The sequence below is a fragment of the Trachypithecus francoisi genome, unplaced genomic scaffold (assembly GCF_009764315.1).
Source record: "Trachypithecus francoisi isolate TF-2019V2 unplaced genomic scaffold, Tfra_2.0 Lachesis_group11, whole genome shotgun sequence".
Lineage (NCBI taxonomy): Eukaryota > Metazoa > Chordata > Mammalia > Primates > Cercopithecidae > Trachypithecus > Trachypithecus francoisi.
Genome location: NW_022681456.1, coordinates 10,112,629 through 10,125,350, shown reverse-complemented (window position 1 = coordinate 10,125,350; position 12,722 = coordinate 10,112,629). Strand labels below are relative to the sequence as shown.

The 12,722-nt window shown below is 48.6% G+C and overlaps 1 protein-coding gene across 16 annotated transcripts in view; it reads right to left on the bottom strand.

The window, feature by feature from the left end:
- Window positions 1-12,722, bottom strand: part of PITPNM2 (phosphatidylinositol transfer protein membrane associated 2) — a 171,966-nt gene that overhangs the window by 129,513 nt on the left and 29,731 nt on the right. For 15 of the 16 annotated variants that reach the window (XR_004439512.1, XM_033220213.1, XM_033220217.1 and 12 more), the window contains exon 2: window positions 86-189. The gene's annotated coding sequence lies outside the window, so the exon portion shown is untranslated. Of the gene's footprint in view, window positions 1-85; window positions 190-12,187; window positions 12,208-12,722 lie in introns of those variants that run through there. The other variant, XM_033220209.1, reaches the window with a different exon arrangement.

The following is a 12,722-nucleotide window of genomic DNA, read 5'->3' as shown; positions in this document are numbered from 1 at the left end:
TACCCTCAAACTCCAAAGGCTAGGGTGGCCTACAGAGCCTCAGCTCTGGGAAGTAGCATGCTACTGCACAGGTGGACGGCTTTACCTGTGGGTCTGAGACGGTTCCACCGATGTCCCTGTCACAGGAGGAGAAATGGGTCCCTAGGCTCACAGAAGGGTGTCAAGGACCAGGACACACGTGCCAGCATTCTGCAGGGAGAAGCACAATGGGAGAGGAGATGAGACACCTGGACTCTGATCACTCCACACCAATCCAACTGGGAGACTCACAATGCCGCTGGACCAAGAGGGTTGAACAGGGGACATCTGACTAAAGGTGTCTCCATTTTACAAAGGGACCCAGTCCAGGACCATTCAGGAGGCAAGTTCCTAACTCAGTATTGGCGACAGATACACCCCAACATTGCCTGGCACCCCTTCTACTTAGGAAAACGCTCAGGGAGCGGCAACTGAGACTACCAACACATACCATAAGCCATCTTATTTCAGAAGCCCCTTGGAGCTCTGTCTCAAACCTTGATTTTCACTCATGAACCCCACTGGGATTGGAGGACTTCAGACCGCAGAGGGGAGGCTGGAAAATAAGATAATGCAGGAAGAAGAGTGGGAGACATAGTCCGAGAGGATGGCATCCTGATGCCGGGGCAGGGGTGTGGTCATATTGTGGGGTGATGCAAATGGCTTCCAGCCTTCCAGCAAGCCCCTCCATCTGGGCAGAGTGTGATCTGACTACACAGAGGCCAGAGACAAGCATTCAAAACAAAATGAAAAAAACTGGAGAAACGGACTTCCAAAGAGTCCCAGGTCCAACAGCCTCAGAGACAACAGTCTTCACAGGTACCACTGAAGCCACCACCCAACCCAGGGCTCCTACAGGGACCACAGACAAGGCGGGTAGCCCACCTCGCAGCTCAATACACATTCTTGTTTGCCTGACACACATACAAGCCTCCTGACCCTGGGCCTAGAGAGCAGGTAGCAGCCTACAGGGCTCTCCAATGACCATGACAGAGAGGCCGCTTGTCTGCTGGTTATGGAAGCTGGGAGTGTTTCAGGAACTGATGCCCAATTCCAGGGCAACCCTGCTTTAAGAGCTGAGGACAGGCATAGTGGGGGTCTCCTTAGACACCAGTCCATGCCTGCTAGGGGCAAGCATGGCCCAAACAAAGGGAAATGGAATGGTGGCTAGGGATGGCAAAGTCATCAACTGCCAAGTGAGTGGCCAGACAGTAAGAGCCAGAGGAGGAAGAGTGGAATTGGGGAGGTGCGAAGATAGCTAGCAATGCACAGCAGTGGGAGGTGTGGCTGCAGGGAGCGGGCGGCTCTTCACGCACCCAACCCCGCCACCGCCACTGCGTCCTGCATGCCCACCCCCGCGCAGGCTCCTCTGTGGGACTGAGGCTCCATCACTGTCCTGCCCCAGCCCCTTGTCTTCACGGCTACATGTACACACCCACATACACCCTCGACCCCCAGAACAAATGAAACAGCCCAGGCACCCACTCTGCTGTGGAGCAGAGTGGATGCAGGTCCCAGCCCTCCCAGTGACCATGAGCAAGCTGGCCTTCCAGCCTCGCCTCTACAAGCCACCGTAGGCCACAGCTGAGGCCAGCAACTCTGAAGTCTCCCCATGTTTGAGGTGAGGAAAAGCTGTTGAGAGGGTTGAGGGTTTGCCGTGGTAACACACCCATCAATGGCGAGCCAGATTTGGTAGTCCAGCCCCGCTCCAGCCCACCACAATGCTTCTCAGCAGGTGAGAAGGGCAGTGGTGACTCACACCTCGCAGAATCAGATCCACAGGGGCTATGAGAAAAAAGCACTCTCGGAATGCAAAGACAGGCACTGAAGGGAATTATGTTTCTGACTAAAAGTATTAAAAGTGAAAAAAGTGAATGCAGGGTCAGGCTAAGGAGCCAACCCAGTAGGCAGCTATTTGGGGAACAGACCTCTAGGGGCAGGGGGCTCAAAACATCCCTGGAAAGAAATTAAAATTAAAACTAATTCAGTTTTCCTCCAGTGACCCCTCACATAAATGGTAAACAGTGAATCTGTCCACTGCCCTAAGGGGACATGGAAAGTCACAACAAAACATAATTCCTTGCTGGGGTTTGTTACGCGTAATGTACGTTCCATACACGTGTAGTCACAGTCCTGGAGGGGAGCAGTGCATCCAAGACCAAATAATACATCGTGTTGCTATTTCCCAGGAACAAATGTCATTTCATTCCTTTAAATTTTAAATCTAAATCTTCAATACACTTTTTTTTTTTTTTTTTTTGAGACGGAGTCTCACTCTTGTCACCCAGGCTAGAGTGCAGTGGCGCAATCTCAGCCCACTGCAAGCTCCACCTCCCGGGTTCACACCATTCTCCTGCCTCAGCCTCCTGAGTAGCTGGGACTACAGGCACCCACCACCATGCCCAGCTAAATTTTTTTGTATTTTTTTAGCAGAGATGGGGTTTCACCATGTTAGCCAGGATGGTCTTTATCTCCTGACCTCGTGATCCACCCGCCTCGGCCTCCCAAACTGCTGGGATTACAGGTGTGAGCCACCGCGCCTGGCCTAAATCTTCAATATACTTCTTGAATGATTTGGAAAACTGCAGGGGAAAGAAAAACAAAACAAAAAGATACCTTAGGAGATAAGAACAGCAGAAGTCAGAATCGCTTTCCTCAAAATTTTTCAGATCCCTGACTCTGTTTCAGTCCATGGAAGTGAATTAGCAAGTGAATCTGTTTCTCTATATGATTCCTATTAATAGAATATCAGTCTCTCCTCATCCCCACTAAATAAATGTCAAACAAACACTTAAAGAGTACCAGTTTGATGGGGTGCCAGCTACTAGCCTGCCCAGACGTCCACACGTCTCAGGCTGGCCCTTGTGGAAAGTGTAAGTTCCAAATGAGTGGGTAGTGCTGCCGAAGTTAAACACTGCTGTCTCCAGCCTCTGTTGACATGGCGACCGTGAGGCAGGTGGCTAAAGAATGGGTAGAGAGAGACCCATACATATGGTAGGTGGCACCACGGCAAACTCTCCAGAGTGCTGACAACATACTATGGCCTTTGACTCCATCTGGAGGCATGGTTCCTAATTTTTTTCAATTTAGATATAATTCACACACCATAAAACCCGCCCTTTTAGCCAGGTGCCATGGCTCATGCTTGTAATCCCAGCACTTAGAGAGGCCGAGGCAGGAGGATCATTTGAGCTTGGGAGTTCAAGATAAGCCTGGGCAACATAGTGACACCCCCCATCTTTAGAAAAATTCATAAATTAGCTGGGTGTGGTGGCACATGCCTGTAATTCCAGCTACTCAGGAGGCTGAGTTGGGAGGATAACTTGAGTCTGGGAGATCAAGGCCACAGTGAACTGTGATCACACCACTGCACTCCAGCCTGAGTGACACAGCAAGACCATCTATAAACCCAACAAAACCCCACCCTTTCAAAGTATATAGGTCAATGGTTATTAGTCTACTTACAGTGTTGTACAACCATCACCACTATCTGATACCAGAACATTTTCATCACCCCAAAAAGAAAGCTTGTACCCATAAGCAATCACTTCCCATCCTCCCCTCCTCCCTGCCCCTGGCAACCACTAATCTTTCTGCCTCTATGGGTTTGCCTATTCTAGATACTTCACATAAATGGAATCATACAATATGTATCCTTTTGTGTCTGGCATCCCTCATTTAGCATAATGTTTTTGAGGTTCACCAATGTTATAGCATGTGTTGGTACTTCATTTCTTTTCATGACGGAGTAACATTCCATTATATACACTACACCTTGTTTACCCATTCATCCATTGATGGACATCTGGGTTGGTTCCACCTTTTAGTTATTGTGAACAAATGCTACTGTGAACACTGCTGTACAAATTTTTGTGTGAACATTTGTTTTTAATTCTTTTGGGTATATACCTAGTTGTTCCTCATTTTTTAATAAGATAACATCACTTAATTTAAGACAAGGAATGCATCTGTATTTTGAAAACTTTCAAAACTCAAAAGGACAAAATGGGTAGAGGGTGAGAGTAAGTTTCTCTCTTGTCCCTGTTCCCCAGCACCCAGTTCCCTGCCCAGAGGCAAATTCCAGTTTCTGGCTAATCCTCCCAGAGACCGCCTATACATATACACCCTGCTTTATTTTAAAGACAGCTTGCATGGGAGGAATTTGGCAACTAGATCAGGCCGGAATCAGGCTGGAATCAGCCCAGTAATGCCAGGGAATGAGCACAGTCTAAGTGCCATCTCTCCCCTTTGTCCCAGTGTGCCCCTTGGAAAGCCATGTAGCCTAGAAGAGGCCACGGAAGTGGGTGGCAAGAGGAGTCCTGGAGGTAGATGGGTTCTGAAATGTGGCCCTCCATTTCACAGTTATGAGGCCTCACTCAAGCAAGCTGCTTAACCTCTCTGGGACTTGGTTTCTCTATTTAAAAAAGAGAGTGGATAGTGGTACCTAATTCATAGAATGGCTGAAGAGTCAATGAGCTAACAAAAGCAAGTGCTTAGCACCATGCCTGGCACACAGTAAGTGCTCAGTGTTTTGCTACTGCTGTGATTACTACTGCTGCTCCACCTCACTGAGCTGATCTTCAGCTTCCTCCTCAGGAAAATGAAGGGAGGCACCTCCCAGGCACAGTTATGGTGTAGACCCGAGATCCCTGCGTGAGGGACAGGAGTGCTACAGCCTCTGAGCAGCAGGGACTCAGGGAAAGTCAGGTGGCTGAGATGTGTCTCCAGCTCCCTGCATGCTGCTCCAGGCCCTTCTGAGGCTAGGTCTCCATCCTCTCACCAGCCCACCTCCCTATGTTCTCCCAAGAACAGCTCTGAAGCTTCCACCATCATCCACCCCCTCACAGGCCGAGAGGAGGAGCTGGCATCATGGACCCCATGCCTTGGGCAGGCTGGCTGGCTGGATTTCTTATTTCATGACCCTACTCTGCCTCCCTTCCAGCTTCTTCAACAAACACTCTACTCCGGAGCTGAGCTTCTCTTTCAGAAGCCCAGATTATTAGAGGCAGCAGGGAAACCCTCAGAGACCTTCAAAGTGGAGAGACCTCCAGTGAAGGCGGAAGCATTTGCAGAGCCATTAAAAGGCTGTTAGGAGCAATTTTTCTCTCTGCTGGCAAGTGGCAAAAGCAGAGCCCAAAGAACCAAACCCAGACCTGGGAAAGCAGAGCAAGGGAAGAGAAACGGAACAAGCCTTGCTTAATCGTGCAGAAGTTGATGGAGGGAAAAAACCCAACACACGCGCACACACATACACACACACACATAACAAAGAGGAGAAATTCTTAGCCTGCAGCAGTTGGTAGCATTATGTAAAATCCCAAGCCCACAAAAATATCATTTGGATGATAAAAAGTTAAATTTAGCTAAGTACAGAGTGACTAATACTATGAGGGAGAGGCAGCACCCCCAGTTGCCTGGAGCTGATACAGCTGGCTTTTAGAAACTTTTGACAAGTAACCAGGGCCTTGTGCAGCACAAAATAACAGATTATGTAATAGGAGGCACCACCATCAGCAATACAAAACACAGCACAAGCGTGCAGCCTTCTCCAAGGGAGGGAACAGTTGGGATCTGGCTTGAGTGGCTCCAGTAGGACCTTGCTTGGGCCACGGGAACCTGGATATTCCAGGGGCATCCAGCAGCACAGCCAGGCTTTGGAAGGGTTTGTGTGAGTGGGTCTGCAAAGATCTTTTCCCAGGGTGGTTGTCAGGGACTGTTACTTTGATGGCTTTCAATGAGCCATGCCGTCGTGGAGTCCCCTCCCTTTTAATCTAGCCTGGCCTTGTGGCCTGTTTTAACCAAGAGTATGCGGTGGAAGTAACACTGTGCCAGATTTGTACCCCTAAGCTTAGGGAGGCCTGGCTAAGAATTGAAAGCAGGATGCAAACAGGTATTTGTGCACCAATGTTCACAATAGCCAAAAGGTGGGCACAACCCAGGCATCCACAAACAGATGAACAGATAAAAAATGTAGTCTATCCACACAACGGAATGTTAGCCTTAAAAAAGATGGACATTCTGGCCAGGAGTGGTGGTTCACATGTGTAGTCCCAGTGCTTCGGGAGGCCAAGGTAAGAGGATCACTTGAGGGCAGGAGTCCAAGACCAGCCTGGGCAACACAGAGAAAGCCCATCTCTACAAAAAATACAAAATTTAACCAGGTACAGTGGCACACTACCGCGTCTCAGCTACTCAGGAGGCTGAAGCAGGATAATTCACTGAGCCTAGGAGGTTGAGGCTGCAGTGAGCCATGATTATGCCACTGCACTCTAGCCTGGTGACAGGGCAAGACCTTGTTTAAAAAAAAAAAGGGCAAGGGGAGGGGTGAAGAGAATGAAGTGGTGGTGGTGGCCTGGATGCTTCTGCATTTGAACTCTAGGGAAGCTGAAGCCAGGTAAGAAGCCAACCACCTGTACCTCACCCAAGGGATGATGAGGAGGGGAACAGATGTCCCAGTCAGCAGCCCTAGCAGATACAGCCAGCACCAGTACCACCTCACCAGCCACAGGAGTGCAGCCAGCCACCTTGTCAATAGGTCCTCCACCCCAAGTAGTCAAGTTGTTCCAGCTGACACCAGTGGCGCAGGGATGAGCTAAGCTTACCACTGGGCCCTGCCCAAATTGACACATTGTGAGCAAATAAATAAAATGGCTAGTGTTTTGCATCACTATGTTTAGACGCACTCTGTTAAGCAGCAATAGGTAACTGACGGTGGCCAAGCTCTCTAGTGGGTTTGCAGGAATTTCTGTTCCTATCATAAGACTCATGAAAACCTTTTGCATCCTCACATATGAGAGTCGCTGAGAGATACTAGTGCTTAAATGAGTCTTAGGAAGAGCAGTCTTCCACTCCCAATATCCCAATGGAGTGAATGCTGAAATGAAGCCGGTGCTGAGTCTCAAACAGTTGTTGTAAGGCTGGGGAATTTCTCCAGTGATCCTATGGAGTAAGCAGGCCATCAGATGATCAACTCAAGCTGTCACTTAATTACATGACTCTCCATCTCGCTGTGCAGAGCAGGGGTTTGCACATTGTGGACAGAGATATGGATGGGATTCCCTGAGAGAAGTGAAGTGATCATTGGCATGGGATTGAGACCAGAGTTCTGGCTGCTGACTCTGGGTGAGTCAGCTCTGCTCACTGGGCCTCTGTTTCCCCATCTGTAGCGTAAGGAGGCTGGGCTTGGTGATCTCTGAAAGGGCTCTCAGTTCGGCTCCAACATTCTACAATCCTATGATTTGGACAGAAGGAAATGCTGGCCTATAATCCAAAGCCCTGTACCAAGTCCAGTGACTTGCATCTAGGTTTACAAGGCAGACACATGTGTTCACTGGGCTCCTCACATGTGTACTCCTGGAGCTCTGCTCTGCTCTCTGTGTCCTTCATGGATTTGTTCATTCATTGTTCAATATCTCACTGTGGCAGACTCTGGCTTGGTCCAATTTCCTCTTCCTAAATCACATGTTTAGCCCCCTGGACTCTAGGTGAGGCTATGGGACTAGTTATATGAGTAGGGGAGGTCCACCACTTCAAAGCCTGGCCCCCAGAATGCCCCATGCAATCTCCTATGCTCCCTCTTTCTCTGCTTACCAGTCAGCTGACTGCACAGATTCACTGGAGAACTCCAGGGAAGCCCCAGGGGATGGGAGAGCCACAGTATGAAAGGACCCTGGGTCCCCAATTCACCACATGGAGGTCACTCATAGAGCATGAAATTCAACTAAGACAAGAGTGGGGATAAGCCTTTATTGTGATAAGCCACTGAGACTAGAGGATTGTCTAGCAGTTAGCATTACTTAACTAATACATTCACCAAATTGATACTAAGTGTCAGATATGTAGGAGATACATAAGAGAATTAGGCTGAGGTCTAATCTTAGCCTTCTTAGAACTACCAGTCTATGTGATTGTTCAGGGAGATTGGATACAGACCAGTTCTGTACTCTGCAATCATGATGGGAACCTGTTAAAGCTCTATTCATACTGCCTGCTTCCAAAAACCTTACAACATAGACTCACCACATTTTCCCACCAAACATGAGATGAGCAAAGAAAGAAACCAACGAAATAGGAGGGAGAAAATCTCTATCAAGGTTCCAAATTGAGAACAATCTAAAAGCAAATAAGTAAAAATCTTACCTGTGTGCTTCCTGGTAGGCAAAGCAAAGAGGGAAATATGCTGGGTCACAAAGCTCTTCCCAATAGTGGAAAACATATTAGTTCATGATGCGAAACAAACATTGTGCTTGGGAAGAGCTCTGAGGGGAATGTCCACGGGGCCAGTGTGTGAGGCAATTTGTGCCTGGGCAGGAGGCAGCAAGAGGAAACCAAGCTAGCTTGGAAAGCTGTCAGCCTCCAGGGTGTAGGGACAGCTTTGCAGCCCCGCCTGCGGTCTGACTGGCTCTTAATGGAGAGCTCCTCAGAGTAATTCTTCATCCTCGTTAATGTCAATACAGCAGCACCATGATAATGACGGAAAATATTTACATACCATACCACTGATGGGTTGTTTAGACCATCTGGCTACTGGACGTGGTAAGTATTGTCGAACACATGGCCCTTCCGCAAATGCTGTGCCTTAGTGCTGATGGAGGCCAGGCTGCAGGGATGTGAAACAGTGTCACTCGGCTGTGTCCCTGTGGCCTGTGCCCACGGTGTCAGCTTCAGTCACCTCCAGGTCAGGGGCAGAGATCTCCAGCTCCCACTCCCAGATCTATCTGGGCTCAGCAATGATGACAATAGTCTAACTATTCCCTTTATCAAGGGCCTCTTCAGGACTCAAGTGCTCCAACAAGACTTAATGCAGCAAGACAGCTCTGATTCTGTGGCCACCTGGGGGATTTCTCCAATGATCTCCTGGGACCACTGAGAATTCTCAGAGGAAAATTCAGCACAGTTCATTTGTGTTTGAAGCAGCTTCTGCCTAAGCTTTGGCACACTCGGGAGGTAGGGACAAGGATTAGGTAGCACAACTAAAGGTTGTGCTCTATCTAGAAGGATAGAGGATGGTGATCATAATCGCACCTAAACGAGAATTTCTTCGTTCCATCCATGTGGCTCCATGAGCACTAATACCCGGCTGAATACAGAGGTTTTTTTGTGGGTTGATGTTAAATATTTCTTCTTCTTTTTTTTTTTGAGTTTGGGGTGTTGGGTGGCTTGTTTTATTATTATTTTCTTACTTTTAGTAAGCGAGAAAAAGTTCTGTTGGGAGCCCGTTCAAAAGTAGCAATTTTCTTAATGGGAAGCATACGCTTGCCACCCACGTGAGGAGGCTGTGTCAGCTCAGCAACCATACTGCCCTGTGAATATGGTGAAGTCGTGTTACCTACTTGACAACCGGTGAGTCAAAGGGAAACTCATCACAGGTGCCTACATGGCCTGCCGGGGTTTTGCTGCACAGCTGACAAGGGCCTTCTGAGGGCACACCTGCAGCAAAGGCCTGGCTTTGGTTTTGTCAAATATGAACCCGCAGATTTAAGGTCACCTTATAACTAACACCCTCTAAGATTTAAAATGTCCCAACCAGAGCATTCAGGACCTGAGTTCACGGACTGGGTTCAAGAGCCAGTTCTGACTCTAACTGGCTGTGAGCTTGGACAGCCCCTCACCTCCTGGAATCTGTGTTTTGGCTGTGAAAGGAGGGGTAAGACGACAGGGGTCTAAGCAGCATCCTGGTCTAATAGTCACAGGTTGGCTGGGAGGCACTGGCTCACGGCAGCAGCCTCCTTGTGGTCAAGAGTGCAATAGGGGTTCCTTGGTCTTCTATAGGACTAGTGCCTGTCTCTCTGCAAGTAGAGTGATGACCACAGACCTCTCATATGGAGAGTGGATTATGGAAGAGTCAGAGCCCTCAGTCAGATGTAGCATAAAGCTAATTCACTGTTAGTCACACCCTGGCCAGTGAGAGTGAGCTCACATCCACACCCTCTAAAGGCACTGAGATTTAGTGGCACGTGTTTACTGAAAGTAATTACAGTCTGGGATGATGACCTTTGCTGGTACAACACCTAGCACCTTAGTGAGGCAGGATGGCTGTGCAGAGGCCACGCAATACCTCTGCAAAGCTCCTCCCTGCCAGTCAGACCCACAGCCCCAGCAGGGACAACCTCTTTGAGCACCTACTCTGACCTACCATGTCATTCTAAACAAACATCTGCTCTGCTCACCTGCTCTTTTTGCAAAAGTTATCTGAGCCCCTGGGGAAACTGGAAAATCATAACGAAGACCACACCCAGATCACTGGGTGCTTCACTTGAACCAGCCTCCAAAACATCCGGCAGCAGGCCAGGGACACACTTTTTGTTTAAAAACAGAGAAATGAGACAGCCCCAGGTCTCCCAAGTTAAGGAACAGAATCTTTTCTCAGAACACACAGCTTCTCCAGGCCCAGCCCAGGCTCCTTCTCTGGGGAGCTGACTCTGGCTCCAGCCCTCAGAGGCCTCTCTGCTGACTCCCAAACCCCAGTGAGCAGGTCAGCGCCAGGCCTGGCCAAGCTCTCACCAGTTCAAGGAGAAATGAGAACATGGCTAATGGGCCAAGCTGCTCAAAGAGCTACGGTTAGGCGGGGCATGGTGGCTCACACCTGCGATCCCAACACTTTATGAGGCTGAGATAGAAGGATCTCTTGAACCCAGGAGTTTGAGGCTGCAGTAGGACATGATCATGCCCTCCAGCCTGGGCAACAGAACAAGACCATGTGTCAAAACAAAAGAACAAAAATCAAAAAGCTCCACTTAGTTTCTTTATTCTAAGATTTTTCCTACTTCTTAGTGTTCCTTTTGTTCATGAGATGATAGCTACAGTGAATCATACCATTTTTGTGTTTGTGGTTAAATACGCATAAAATAACAATTACCATATTAACTTTTTTATTTTATTTATTTATTTTTTTGAGACAGGGTCTCACTCTGTCTCCCAGGCTGGAGTGCAGGGGCATGATTACCGGTCATTGCAACCTTGAATTCCTGGCTCAAACAAACCTCCTGCCTCAGCCTCCTGAGTAGGTGGGACTACAGGCACGCACCACTACATCTGACTTTAACACATTTTTTTTTTTTTTTTTTGAGACGGAGTCTCGCTCTGTCGCCCGGGCTGGAGTGAGTGGCGCGATCTCAGCTCACTGCAAGCTCCGCCTCCCGGGTTCCCGCTATTCTCCTGCCTCAGCCTCCCGAGTAGCTGGGACTACAGGCACCGCCACCTCGCCCGGCTAATTTTTTGTATTTTTAGGAGAGACGGGGGTTTCACCGTGTTAGCCAGGATGGTCTCGATCTCCTGACCTCGTGATCTGCCCACCTCGGCCTCCCAAAGTGCTGGGATTACAGGCTTAAGCCACCGCGCCCGGCCACAAATTTTTTTTTTTTTTTTGTAGAGAAAAGGTCTATGTTGTCCAGGGTGGTCTCTAACTCCTGGCCTCAAGCAATCTTCCCACCTCTGCCTCCTGAGTCACTGAGATTACAGGCTTGGACTACCATGCCTAGCCCATGTCAACCTTCCGTTTGTTTGTTTTTGAAACAGGGTTTCACTCTGTCACCCAGGCTGGAGTGTAGTGGCATGATCTTGGCTCACTGCAACCTCTGCCTCCCAGGCTCAAGTGATTCTCCTGCCTCAGCCTCACAAGTATTATAGTTGGGACTACAGGCACACGCCACCATGCCCAGCTAACATGTCAACCATTTTTAAGTGTACAGTTCAATGGTTTGAAGGACATTCACAATGTTGCATAATCATCACTGCCATCTACCTCCAGAACTTCATCTTCCCAAACTGAACTCTGTACCTATCAAATACTAACTCTCCATTCCTCCTGCCTCCAGCTCCCTGGGGAACCTCTTTAGAGATGATGTCAAATTGGCCTGGCACGGTGGCTCACGCCTGTAATCCCAGCACTTTAGGAGGCTGAGGCGGGCAGATCATCTGAGGTCAGGAGTTTGAGACCAGCCTGGCCAACATGGTGAAACTCGGTCTCTACTAAAAATACAAAAATTAGCCAGGCGTGATGGTTCATACCTGTAATCTCAACTACTCAGGAGGCAGAGGCAGAAGAATCGCTTGAACCTGGGAGGCGGAGGCTGCAGTGAGCCAAGATCATGTCATTGCACTCCAACCTGGGCAACAGAGCAAGATTCCGTCTCCAAAAAAAAAAAAAAAAGAAATGACATCAACTTACAGATCTGGGAAATCCAAGTCACAAGCCTGTTGACAGGCCTCGTGGTCACATCTGAGCTCCCCCAAAAACATAACCTCCCTGAAGGTAAGCTTCTGGTGTTTCTTAGATACTTGGTGATAAACAAGTTGACAGAGGAGGGGCAAGGCAGCTGCTGCCCCCACCCTTTACCAGGAATGAACCTTCCAGACCACAACCTGACTACAAGAATCCAAAAACCCAAGAGCCCCTCAGTGATGTGCAAGTTGGCAGCTAATGGGAATGAACAGTCTTAACTGGCTATGCCAGGAACTACCCTACAGCCTGCCCTTTGCGGTAGAAAAGGCTCTCACACAGAAGGAGTTTTCTCCAGATTTTTATTTTACTTAAAAGCTCTTCCTTGCCTGGGGTTTTGAGGTTGAAAACCACTGCCTCACAGTCACACATTGTAAGTGGGAGTGTAAATCGGTACTACCTTTATGGAGAACAATTTAGCAATTGCTAACAAAAATAAAAGAAAAACACGCCTTGACCCAGCAATACTACTTCTGGAAATTTA